Here is a 12,740-nt window from a genome sequence, read left to right as displayed (position 1 = left end):
GATTTGTTCCACCTGTCACACTAATTTTCGATAATTTGTGTATATCGGTGTGTTATATTTTGCTTTGGCTCCATAACCGGGACTGCAAAGTTAACGGCAAGATCCATAACCGCCATTTACACGCTTGTCCTGGTCTGTGTTTTATTCCTTCACAAACCTGTCTTATCTGTCTCTGTGTGTACATTTGTGTCCTGTTTACTCCAGTCCTTCAATATGTCCTCATCTATCCCGGAAAAGGAAAACTTTTGAATAATCGTGCTGCCTGCCGTCTAATCCCCGTGTCACACGGGCCACTGTTTGTTGTCCTGACCAGAGAAGCTGCCGTTAAAAGACACTCGGGCTGATGAGGCAGTGACCACGCCTGCGAATTTAGGTCGACATGGCAAGCTGGAGCACCCTTGTCTTTGTACAAACCACCGATTAGAGACACGGGTTGCAGCAAACATCCGCAAGTAACCCCCCCCCCCTTCTATCTGACAAGAAGGAACAGGTTATCTTGTTCATACCTGCCATATTTGTCATTGACACTATCAGCCGCTCAGTCATTTGGAAGGATGGAGCAATATAGAAACTTGTTCGGATTCGCGACCTCAAAGGGAATACTGAATACGCGTTGTGAGGGAGAAGCAAAAAACGTGTAAAAGCAATTCGTATCTCGGGTGTGGTGTCGGCGCAATTCCAGGAAGTGTTGCCCTGGGTTAAATCACCATGAGGCTGAACTCTGAAAAGCCAGTCGAAACTCATCAAGTGCGACCAGCATTGTGGAGTGTCTCCATTATGAGCTGTGGCACATGAGTTTGGTAATGTGAGCCTGGGACTTTGAATCGCTACCAGTCTAGCGGCCTCACTTGACAAGGCCAAGCGAAAGACTGACAATAAAGATCTGAGGAGAACTGGGAAATCACACCCTGTCCCCCAGGCCCCCCCTTAAAAATGGCAGGTGTTAGCTCATCATTTCGCTCATGGATACCTGCGGCTCCAGTCATAACACTTGGCCGGTTTGTGTCGGCCGAATAGCAACAGGGATAATTAGCTTGTGTGGCAGAATGCAGGGCCCTGTTCTCATTTTCACCGCTGTGTTTTAAAGTCAATATTGGTGAAACACTTTCAGGTACGTGGGTACCCAGCATCACTTTCATGTTTTATGGCTCACGACACAAACATCCATTCAGTGAAGCCCCCCAGGCCTGCTGGCTTTTAGCGAGTCTTCAGACCTCGCGAACACCACTGTTTGTGTCGTGTTGATCATCGATCACTGCGCTGACGAGCTTTCTCGGATGGTGGCCGATGCGAGGGTACTGCCCTGCTTATCCGCGTTAATAACGACAGGACAGCAGGGTCTAGCTCTATTACACTGACCGAAATTACACAGGAACGGTGCTTCAGACGCATCTTTGCTAGGCAGCTCTTAAAATAGCCAAGTCAGCTCTGAGTCTGCTTTCTCTTTGCTCAGCAATATCCACCTCAGCTTACCTACTGAGAGCCGAAATGGAAGCTTTCACCATTAGCTCCCCCCGTGCAATGCCTCCCACATTAATTATACAAGCACACAGAAATTATATTTCCACATTCACGTTTCGTCCCATCTGTATGCTGGTCTGAGGTCTGCTTTCACGCCACCGGCGATCACCGGACCCGTCATAAGATCAACAGGAGCCCAAGCAGTGACGGGCTGTCACAACTGCTCAATTTCAGGCTCTGGAATAAAGCGGAGGGGAAGCGTCACTGAGATTTAATTTTCAGATTACGGAAATAAAAGCTATCAGCTATTTTACACGGTGCAAGGTAATTTGAAGTGGGTGTGTGTCGTGTAGGACAGGTGATGTCGAGCCGGGGGAGGGGGGGGTTAAGTAGCTAAAGCCGTTTTCTGGGTTGATGCCTTCGGACAGCAGGATTCTCGTAAGGAAAACTATTTATAAAAGGCTGCTGGTGCAGGTGTGTCAGGTGGAAGCTCTTTGCTCAGCTGCTGACCGACAGGGAAAGGAATGGGTCTCCTTGTGAACAGGAAAACACTGGCGGGTCAGAGTCATCAGTGGCGGCTGGAGCGCACGGGCACAGCCACCGATTACGGCACCTGGGGGGGTTTGGTGTTTCGGGGTGGCTATTATTTATATCCCACTCATGAGGGAGTCTTCTCGCAGGGCAGGAAATATTATTGACTTGAATTTTGGTGAATCGCGAGACTGCGGTTAGGTATAATTACACCGTAAAACAAACCTTGCAATTAAAAAGAAATGAGCAAACAAAATCAATACAGATCATTTACACTGTGGTGACAAAGGAGTCAACAAAGGACAACAGAGGCCTATATCTCAATTAGATGCAATAATGACGGCACTGCAAAGAAGACAGACAAACGCTTCCCCCAGTCTACTTGAAAACCATTTACATTTCCCCTAAAAATAAATCTCAGTGGTGAAATTTTCCTACCATTACTCAGACAGGGCATTAAGTTTAACCTTTGGGATGATAAAAGGTAGGCAGGTATCTCCTGAGAAAGCCCTTTGCTGTGTGGTGGCATGTTGCTTGTTTTGAATTCCACACTTCATAAACCAGGTTTTACATGCGAATAAAAATAAGTGTTCATTGCCATTTTGCTGCCTAGATTAAAACTTTACAATCTGGAAAACAAGACTGTAAGATGTCACCCAAAGACATGCGTGTTAGTCTTCTATGAGGCTAGCTTGCTGACCACAGACACACCAGGAGAATACATAAGCTAGGTTAGCTGGTCACCTGCTTCCGTCTGAAAAAGCTGTCAACAAGAAGAATGATAATGACATGTCAGCATAATCAGAGGGGGACACATCTATCCCGGAACTGATGTTCTGTCACGTTTTATCGGTACAAATATTATTACACGCAGAGCCTCCGTAGGCTGGCTCTCTGATGAATAGTTTCTTTAAACGACCTTTAAGAACATCATTCAATGAAGCTGTAAAGGTTGCATGATTAAATACTTCGTCACAGCTCACGGTAATTAAAATCCACGGAAAACACGAAAAACATAAAAGATATATTACGCGCCCCATGATCAGAAATTTTAAAGCTTCATTATGTGGTGATTAAAAATGTACCCAACCTTATGCCCTTTCTGATATTAGACATTACTTGAGGCAGTGGGCATTTATGAGGCGCGCGTTTAATTACGAGGCGGAAATGCATTTGTAAAAAGCGGATTTTTTTTTAAGTACAAAACTACAACGATGAGTTCCAGTTTCTGGAAACGTGTCTAATAGCTGTATGACAGATAAGAAGAACAGAAGCAAGATGCATTCTTCCTTTTGATTAGGTCTGTAAAAAACTACACTGCACTAGTGCGGATAACTTTTACGTAAAAATAAATGCTATATTTATGTGTAGTTTACCCTAGTTTCTTCCAGAGAAATATCTTGCGCTGCAGATTTGGTGTCAGTAAAACACACTGTCTCTGGGTTGGTCCAGTCCTCGGGTATACAGGCTGATTTCGTGCTATTATTTCAAAGAAGAACCTGGTGTTTGCTGTAGGAGACCACTGCTAGCGCGCCAGCGAGAAAGAGAGAGGACTTATCTCTGCACAGGACTCAGCTGTGCCGATAGCGGCCCGGCGCCGCGCGTGTGAATGTGCCGTATCGCGCCCGCTTTTCTGATTTAAAATGTCAGCACTCTCGGAGGCGGCGGAGCCCCAGAAGAGCAAAGTCATGTGAGTTCATTCTTCAAGTGTAAAACCGTTGTGCCTGTTTACTTATGTACTCATTTTAGTTTCATAAACAGTCTCTATATCTAACTCCTAGCCAACAAATTTTTGCAAAAAAGTATTTAAAATTATTCATAACCATTTCATTGCTAGAGATATACTTATGAAAAATAATTTTTTTTTAAATATGTAAATAAGTCAAAAATCAGTTGGTTCAGGAACACCTGCTGTTTTGAAAAAACTGTGGTAACATTTTACTTAAGGCCATGTTATTAGTAATTTCTAAACACATTCATAACAAATAATGCATTCATAAAACTTTATAAACATGGCTATAAATATTTATCAAAAGGCATAACACATTATGTAACATTATAACATTATATACTGTATTATGCATTATGAATGCTTTATGAAGCTTTCATCTATATTGCACTATAGGTACCTTTATAATGCATTATAATGGTCAGTATAAGAATTAAGGATACTTTGTATTGCATTATAAAGGTACCTATAGCACATTGTATATGAGAGCTTCATAAAACATTCATAATGCATAATACACATGGCTATAATGTGTTATGCCTTTTTATAAATATTTATAGCTATGTGTATAATGCTTTATGAATGCAATATAATGCATTATGAATGTGTTTATAAACCACTAAAAACATGGCCTTAAGTAAAAACTGCTCTCTAGAAAGTATTTCTTGGCTTCTAGAGGGCAGAATGACCGGCGAACAAAAAGGTTTTCATTTGTGTAATTTCCCTTTTTCAATAATTCCTCAAAGTCGACCATTCAAATATTAATGAAGATGATAATCTCCTAATGGGTGGCTTATGTTAATTAAATAATTTGCCCTTTACAGGAGCCCCGGCCTTTTCTCTATGTGGGTATCTGCTCTCTGCATATCAGAGGCTATGATACTTGTGAATAGCTTTAATAGATTACATGTGAAAGAATCAGCGTTCAGTTCATTTTTAAGCACGACTCTGATCACCGACTATGTCAGCTGAGAAACAGCTGGACCCTGATATTCTGCCAGTGATTGGATTAATCTCTACAAATGAAATTCAGTTTATTTTCATACAATTACGAAACAGTTGCTCCATGGCTCTTAACGAGGCAACATAAGGAGGAAAAAATTAAACCATCCAGTTCTTGTATAAAATATTAAAATCATTAACCTGTCCATCAATAGTCCTTGAGTACTTCTGTAGCCAAGTGCCCAGTGGTGACCCTGAAGCACCGTGTAAGGGGCACAGACTACCCTGCGAGGCCCTATTAGCCCCAGTAACGCTGACTGTAGCGAAGCAGATGCTGCCCCGTCCACTGCAGGTCACAGGGAGCTGCAGAGCTCCTCCCGTACCACCTTCATCACTGCTCTCACGCAGGCAGAAACCCGCCTGTATCTGACTGATGTCTTTTCATGCCCGCAGTGAGTCAGGGGAAAGGAAGCCAGGCTTTACAGAATAAAGAGCTTTCAGATTTTAGATGCAGAAAAACAGCTCTCCTTATAAACTAAGAATCACTGTGAAATCAGATTACTGATATATAATTTATATAGTACATATTTACACGAAAAATAGAGTACCATGGGAGCAACCTGAATTCGGCGGAATTAAATCAGCTAAAAGTGACTTTTTGATCAATAAGCTTTTGATGTACTTCAGCTTTATATATTTACCGGGTTTAATATGCCTAGGTGCTAAGCTCCTCTAAGAATAAGGAAATAAATATCAGAACTGTGGTCGGCACCCGACTGGACTTAATTAATGGACTTAAATTATTCTGCTTGCTATCAAGCTCCCAGTCTCTGCACACAAGCTATTGCGTTTAAATTCACAAAGAAAAGATGTGTTGCATGCAAAATACTTCAGTTTTCTTTTACCCTTCTATCTTCTGTCTTACCTGGAATATGTTTTCACTAAGAAAATCAATGCTATAATAAACAGCTGGTGCGTTTGAATTCAATGAAAAATTTAAAAACAGCAAAAGCCGGCAGAATCCTTTCACACAGGGCTCGTATTTCATAGAATTATACAGCAGCTCATCTCTTTGATTCTATTTCTGACTGAATACATGATAAACTTGATATATTTAAGTGTATAGGAAGAACGTACACCTTAACGCTCCCCAAGGCAGAGGTGTTAAGTGAAGCGTGTACCCTGTCTACAGAACTGTTTGTGAGCTGCGTAATCGATAGCGCAACCCTAACGATGCATGTGATTACGCCCATTAGCCATTCCATGGCGACTTTTCTTATTGAGCGCCTTTGGTCTCCCTCTCGGATATATACACCCCTACCTCTAATCGTTTTATTATGCATTCTTAGTTTAGTTCACCGGGCCTATTCTTGTACTGCACCTAGTTGACCTCTACTTTTACCAATATTGTGTATTTAGGCTTTTTTCTAGTTTCAGATAAATCACTCAGTAGGAGCCAAATGACCCTGAGATAACAGATCATCAAGCTAGACAGGCGGCATCCGACGAAGTCTAGAGCAGGGCTTCTCAAACTATCTAATCAATGGTGCGCGTCAAATGTCAGACGTCCAGGACAATTTTCAATAACAAAACAGCATTTCACCAACTTTAATGAATTAACAATACCCTTCGATATAGGGGGGGGGGGGGATATGACGAGTTACGTGGGTGTGAAGTTCTACATTGATGGTTCTACATTGTATTTTTGCACTTCAAAACGCGATAAGCCTTTTTACATTAAACATACTAATTCATAAGGTGCATTATCGGTTGGGTAACTTGGATTAACTTAGTCCACATCCGGACTTTGAGAACCCCTGGTCTATCCTCCTGAGACCCCACCCATTCATTAATGTCCATTGTAGTGGACATTGTATTGCATCTATCGTTTCACTGATGTAAGAAAACATATTTATTCCTGTTGAACATGCTGTCAAATTAAAAATAAAAATAAATTAGAAAAAATCTAAATTGTAAGATGTCTTATTTCCTCCAAACACAAATATCCTAAAATTTTTCTTTGGGTCTCAGGAGGCTAGAGAATGGATTGAGGCATCAGCCAGATCCAGTGTACAATCAGTTTCCTGCTTTGATCTTCTCCTGGTCCTGGTAGCTGGATCACAATTCCCACCTCAGAGGTGGAAAGTTCAGGTCCAGAAGGTAAAAATCCAGATGAAGATTTTGTTTCAACCAACCAGTTGAGTACTCTGTGTTTCAACCAACCATGGAACAAAAATTCTTGCAAAATATACAATAAATTGTAACTACACTAAAAAATTGATTACTTAAGTATTTATTTGGTACTTGATTATATACTATTTTATTATTATATGCCATTTTCCTACCAGAACATACTGGTAAAGCAAATTTAATAATAGCAGACGCAATTAACTGGTGATAAATAAGAAATGCTTTCATTATTATTACTATTAATAAGGTAATTTACCATCAGAGTAGCTTTCAGGTACAAATTAAACAAAATGTGATTGTATGAAAATGTGATTATGCTTAATAGAGGCGTCACTTTTGAAACTTTTAATCAGCTCTTTTATTTCTAGCTGAGATAAGAGTCCCAGAATTAAATCAAGAGCTATCATGCTGGAAAATGTGCTATGAGAGACAGATACGCCTCTCGCCACCAGAATACACACCATATTCTTTACGCTTTTTTTGTGAACAGGCAGTGCGGAAATTTCTTTAAATGGAATTTATAAAAGCTACTGTACTTATATTTTTATATATTTGCAAAACCATATGGTATAGTGGTCACATAATCTTCCCCTAAACCTTAAAATCTATTCTGTATAAATGTTACACAAAAAAGGTATTATTTAGTATAACTGTTATATTTATAGAAGTCTGCGATATCTGTGAAAGAATAAATTAATTTGGAAAATGCATTTGACTTTGTATTTATGCTCTGTATTTAAATACGTGTAATGTCTCTTACACAAGCAGGTCGATTTTGAACAAGAAGTAGATGTAGTTATGTAGGACTTGAGATATACTTTAAGATATATTACTGTGATCTATGGTGCCATTAGTGTGACACTGACAAAACAAAACAGGCTGGACTTTATTATTATTAGGAATAAGTCGGTTTGTCAGTGTTTGTAGCCTGAACTAGTGAAAATAAGATTATAAAACAGGCTATAGTTTGCTCTAAATAGCAAATTATTAATTGCTCGAGGAGACTGAGAAAGGTTAGGGTGATATCCTGTCCAGGAAAATACGATGAAATGAATAAGAGGATGGATTACAACTTTGATACTATACAGTTTTTCTGCTTCTAAAGATACTAGATGACCTAGGAATCAAAACTGTATGTGTTGTAAATGTCACAGCTGTATGAGTAAAAAATTATATACAGTACAAGTCAAAAGTCCTGTAGCCACCGGAAATGCTTCTCTAATAGTCCTGAAGGAGTTTCCCCAAGTTCTGGGCAGATGTTGGCTACCTTGTCCTTACTCTGTCTAAGCACTCTGTCTCTTTCCATGTTCTCAAGATAATACGTCTTATCTGACCTCAAGGTGTGCATAGGGTCATTATCTTCTTTGAAAAATAAATGATTTTTTGTAGGTGTGTCCAGACTGTGTATACAACGATGAGCCAAAATGGACTTGAAGCAGTGTGCATGGTGACACATTACTCCCGTAAACATCATTAAAATTCTGTGCGACTTGAGCTACAGTAATCCTTCTGTTGGTATGTACAGGACAGCCTTTGTTCACATTTCACACTGGCTGCCTAACATCCTGTCAGAGATTCGTGGCTTTTCCCTCCTCGGACCGCTCTCAGTAGGTCCTCACCATGGCTGACCGTGAGCCCACAAGCCGTGCCGTTTCAGACCTGCTCTGATCCAGTCCTCTGGCTGCTATGATGTGGCCCTTATCTAAGTCACTCAGGTCTCAGGTTTCCTGCCTACTTATTCAGCATTGAAGATGTTGTCTATAAGTACCAAATGCTGGCTTACCCTCTAATACATCCCACACCTTGACATGTACTGCTCTTAACATCATACGGTTGAAAGATATGAGATGGCTATAGTGTGCAGGAGGTAAGATTCAGGAAGTATAATCATGCACAGCATGAAGGATAACGTCAATATTGCCAGACAGTCTTTTATCTAAAACGTCACAATGGAAGCCACCTAGTCACTACTGATCATGTATGCATGTTCTCCATAAGGCGTTTGAGCTGACTCAACCAGCATTTATACCACTGCCTTAGTGTCACAGCACAGATATAAAGACGACATGTGGAAACCTTCAGGTATATTCTCCACATTTTTAAGAATGCAGACGACACTGCTCTCCGAATGTCAACGCAATACTTTCATGAGGTACCCTCCCATCTTAATAATACATGGGTCTCTCTTATAGAAGTATTCAAAAAAACAAGCCTGAAGCAAAACAACATATATTTTGTTGCCTTTCAATGAAATAACAAAAGAACAGAGCCTGCTTGCAGTCACAGAGACTTCACATTGCCCGCTGTTGCATACGGCTCTGGATAAACAAATCAAATAGCCTTGACCAGGCTGAACCTAGACATGCACTTGCTAAAAGGACAGTAAATCTGGCCTTTCCCAGTCGTTTGCTCTGGCAGAGGTTTATAGCGTCCAGCCCTTTTTTCTGTGGCCTGTGTGGTTGAGCTGCAGTGCTGGTTCCTTGTTGGATTTCTGAAGGAATGTCATTGCTGTTGTGGGCATCTGATCCCGTTCGGAATCCTGCTCCTCAAACACGGAATCCACATTTAACAAATTGTACTTTCTTTTTCTTTTCTTTTTTTTTTACGGTGGCCTAGACAACAAATACACAAAAGCACATTCCACAACCAAACCCATAGCCGTTTAAAATCGTCATGCAATCACAGCGTACATTTTAAGAATGTATTCCTTCTGGATCTAATAAAGGTCTTAGAAACTCATTAATGTTAATCACACTCATATCTAATGGGATTAAAACATGGCAGATTAGCAGCAGGCAAAACAATTCCACGTCCACAGTTCTGTTACAAAACACTAAAATGCATATAGTAGCTGAACTGGATAGAATCATCCATCCATCCATCCATCCCTTTTCGTAACCATCATCCTGGTCATGGTTTCAGGGTGGCTAAGGGGTCTATCCCAGGCAGCACTGGACCCAAGGCAGGGGTATAGCCTGGATGGGATGCCAGTCCAGCACAGGGCAGAAACACGCACATACTGGGGACCATCCATTCATTTCTATGGCCATAGCACTAACCCAATGCCAACCATAACTCCTACCCAGCCCTAACCCTAATCATAAGTTTTTTATTCTATTCACAAACTTTTGGCCTGAAAAATGGTCCCCACAACATCAAAATAACAGTTATTTTTTTAACACTGTGCGGGATATTTGGTCCCCACAATGTAATATAAACCAAATACTCGCACACACACACATTCACACACACACACACACACACACGCAGATGGGATTCTAAACCCAAACCGAGAGCTGCGAAGCCACAATGCTCTCCACTGAGCCACATTGAGTTTTATTAATTGACCTAATTATATGATTAAAATATCTGACAGTAAATTACTCCTTCAGTCTCACAGAGGACGAGCCAGCCATATTCCCGCCCCATTCTGGGGGGGGGATACAGCCGTATCCCGAGAATTTTTGTATTCCCAAGCAGCGTCAGCATCCCTCCCCATCTCGCTAGTAGAGCAGCCGCACTAGGAAACTGGATAATATGAATTAGGGTCAGATTAATGGGGAATGAATAAGCAGATTTAATTACAGCGATGTTTCGCTAAAGCAGCCCGTGGGTCACTTCTCATCCTCAGTAAATAAGGGCTGTAAAGAGATAACCACACCGAGATCAGGTGTCGTGCCTGGAGATAACCACTGTTGTCCTCTTTCTTTTATTTTTTTCCCTGTTTTGACCGATAAGGCAAAAAACAGCCTCTGGCTCGTTAGGTGATCTCGGATTAAGATGTTTATCTTAACAAAAATGAATTTAAAAAACCCTCATATCGCACCATGCAGTTTACACACACATTCTTGTTTTCTGAAAACACTCCATGTGAAATTTGTCACATTTAGAAACGGTTGCCTTTTCACTTATTCCGCCCCCGCCCCCCCCCCCCCGCCCCGGTATGATGTAGGAAGGTGACCCGCCTGTCTAACCAGGGCCAGGATTGCAGAGCACCTCCCTGGGGATTGGAGCCGAACTCTAACTTTGAAATTGGAGTTTCAGATTCTGCTCGGGGTCCTTCCTGCCGGTGTGCTGAGGGAAGCTCTTAACTGCAGTGGCTGCACACAGTTTTAGGTGCGAAATTGTACGGGAAAAAAAAGCAAAATTATAAGTTAATATAAGTGCATATTCTTCCAATGAGTGAAGAAAACTAATGAATTCAATGTACAATGTATGACGAAGAGATTTTTTTAATTCAGTGTTGCTACAGCACACATTTTGTAACATTGTAACATTTCATCATTTCACCTAAGCTTGGCGGAGGGTCTGGAGCCGACTTTAACTCTAACACTGGGTGATGACATCAGCTCACTCAGCCAGAGTCACGGCAAGGGCAAAACAGTCAGTCATTCGTCGGAGGAGGACGGAAAAGAGGCACATTGCCAGGAGAAAGCCACAAACAGGGGGAGGACGGGCGAGGTCCTGTACAGCAGCAATGGCACTGTTAACAGGTTCCCGTAAAAGTGTAACTAAACGGTGTTTAGAATTCACTCTTCCAGCTTAATCATCCAATATGACCTGCACTCCTAGAGAAACTGTATATAATATATTAATGCATGTGGGTGTCACCCATTCTAATGAAAAAAATCCAGCATTCAAACACATGTGAGAAGCAAGGCCGTAGATTTTTGTGTGGATGGTAAGGACATGTCCCTTACTAATACTGGTGAAGTACCGTGTTTATGTGACAGGGGGTTCAGACTGATTTGGTCCCTACTGATGTTTAAACTGAACATACACCCTTGGTGAAAAGACTGGGGTAGATATATTAGTTAAATCTTATACACGAACCACATTTGATTCTGAAGAGAAGACTTCATACTACCCAAACCGCAATTTACATTCACAGAACGTGACAGCATTTTAAGAAATAGATCAGTATATGTGACTCACACATCTGTCGAAGCTTAAACTGCAGGGGCAGTTTTACAGGCGGATGTTTCACGACCCCATTAAAAGTGAATGATGTGGCAGGAATCCGTGTTTCATTTACAAGGAAATACAAGTCAAATCTTGCATGTAATAATATTTAGAAAGCACTGGGCCTTTTGCGACTGGTCAAATAATACGTACATTACATGGTCTCAGCGAGGTCTTCGATCTGTCACCCTCATAAGCGAGGAACTGCTCTCCTAAAGCAAAATCGATATTTCTTTGTGGGTGTACCACTTACTAATTGAAAATCCTTAGGGGTAAAAATGAATATGAAATGTCAGGTCTTCAAAACTAATGAAAATGACATTTAATTCATCATGTTAACAATGGTGACAAAATTTATGTAGCAGAGCAGACCCGGGGCTGAAAACTTTCATTGTATACTTGATGAAATGCTTGCATTTGCTTGGAGAAACATCGCTTCATGTTCCCAAGGTTTATTTTGTGTCAGTTAAAAGCTACACATCTTTAAAGTGAGTGAAAAGCCATTTTAATAATGAAACACATTCTACAAAGATCTATTTTGACATTTGCTCTGTTTTTTTTCTTAATTCCTAAACCCAAAGAAGAAATATGCAGTATTTACCCTTTGCAATCATACACAGGCCCTGTTTCCTCTGCCATTCAGACGCACGTCTCACTGTTCCACAGCTTACTTTATTTCAGACAGTCCAGGTTACATTGGCTAAAAATTCAAACAGGAGAATGAATGCAGACGCCCAGCCTTCCACTTGCAGAAGGCAATGCTGCGAGACACGGCTGTTTTATCCGGAAACTCGGCTTATTTCCTCACACCTGAGAGACAGCCCAGAAAGCTTTCCGCTGCCTCTCTGGCGGCTCTCGGGGGGGAAGCCACACTGTCGCGTCTGCTCTTTTTTAGTGGGCCCGTATTGTCAGGCACCTCTGAAGC

At 41.2% G+C, this 12,740-nt stretch overlaps 1 protein-coding gene across 2 annotated transcripts in view; it reads right to left on the bottom strand.

Moving 5' to 3' along the window:
* Positions 1–12,740, bottom strand: part of gpc6a (glypican 6a) — a 179,066-nt gene that overhangs the window by 50,528 nt on the left and 115,798 nt on the right. The window lies entirely within an intron of this gene.

This window comes from Paramormyrops kingsleyae, chromosome 16 (assembly GCF_048594095.1).
Source record: "Paramormyrops kingsleyae isolate MSU_618 chromosome 16, PKINGS_0.4, whole genome shotgun sequence".
Lineage (NCBI taxonomy): Eukaryota > Metazoa > Chordata > Actinopteri > Osteoglossiformes > Mormyridae > Paramormyrops > Paramormyrops kingsleyae.
This window is presented reverse-complemented; position numbering and strand designations above follow the sequence as displayed.